Source organism: Chanodichthys erythropterus, chromosome 24 (assembly GCF_024489055.1).
Source record: "Chanodichthys erythropterus isolate Z2021 chromosome 24, ASM2448905v1, whole genome shotgun sequence".
NCBI lineage: Eukaryota > Metazoa > Chordata > Actinopteri > Cypriniformes > Xenocyprididae > Chanodichthys > Chanodichthys erythropterus.
The window spans coordinates 22586630-22587860 of record NC_090244.1 but is presented as its reverse complement, the minus strand read 5'-3'; positions in this window follow the sequence as shown (position 1 = coordinate 22587860).

Genomic DNA, 1231 nt, shown 5'->3' with positions numbered 1-1231 from the left:
AAAATAGACTACAGTGGTTCAACTTTAATGTTATGAAGCAACAAGAATACTTTTTGTGTGCAAAAACAAAGCCAAAATGACTTAATTCAATAATTTCTTCTCTACCCTGTCATTCTCCTACGCAGTTTATGTTGAAGACACATTGCAGAGCTTCCATGTTCTACGCCAGAATGCTTCATAACATTAAGGTTGAACCATTTTAGTCACGTTGACTATTTTAAAGGGTTAACTCACCCAGAAATGAAAATTGTGTTATTAAATACTCACCCTCATGTCATTCCACACCCATAAGACATTCGTTCATCTTCAGAACACAAATTAAGATATTTTTGATAAAACCCGATGGCTCAGTGAGGCGTCCATTGCCAGCAAGATAATTAACACTTTCAGATGCCCAGAAAGCTACTAAAGACATATTTAAAACAGTTCATGTGACTACAGTGGTTCAACCTTAATGTTATGAAGCGACAACAATACTTTTTGTGTGCCAAAAAAACAAAATAAAAACTTTATTCAACAATATCCAGTGATGGACGATTTCGAAAAACACTGCTTTGTGAAGCTTCGAAGCTTTACGAATCTTTTGTTTCGAATCAGTGGTTCAGAGCATGTATTAAACTGCCAAAGTCACGTGATTTCAGTAAACGAAGCTTCGTTACAACATATGCGTTTCGAAATTTCAATTGTGCACCACTGGGGGGCGTGACTTTGGCAGTCTTATAAGCGCTCAGAACCACTGATTCGAAACAAAAGATTCGTAAAGCTTCAGAGCTTCATGAAGCAGTGTTTTGAAATCACCCATCACTAGATATTGTTGAATACAGTCGTTATTTTGGTTTATTTTGGCACACGAAAAGTATTCTCATCTTTTCATAACATTAAGGTTGAACCACTGTAGTCACATGACCTATGTCTTTAGTAGCTTTCTGGGCCTCTTAAAGTGTTAATTAACTTGCTGGCAATAGAGGCCTCACTGAGCCATCAGATTTAATAAAAAAATATCTTGTGTTCTGAAGATGAATGAAGGTCTTACGGGTGTGGAACGACATGAGGGTGAGTAATTAATGACAGAATTTTCATTTTTTGGGTGAACTAACACTTTAACGATGTCTTTACTACTTTTCTAGATCTTGAATGTGGTAATTTTGTTGTTTTCTATGGGAGATAAACATGGATTTCATCAAAAATATCTTAATTTGTGTTCTGAAGATAAATGAAGGTCTTACAGGTT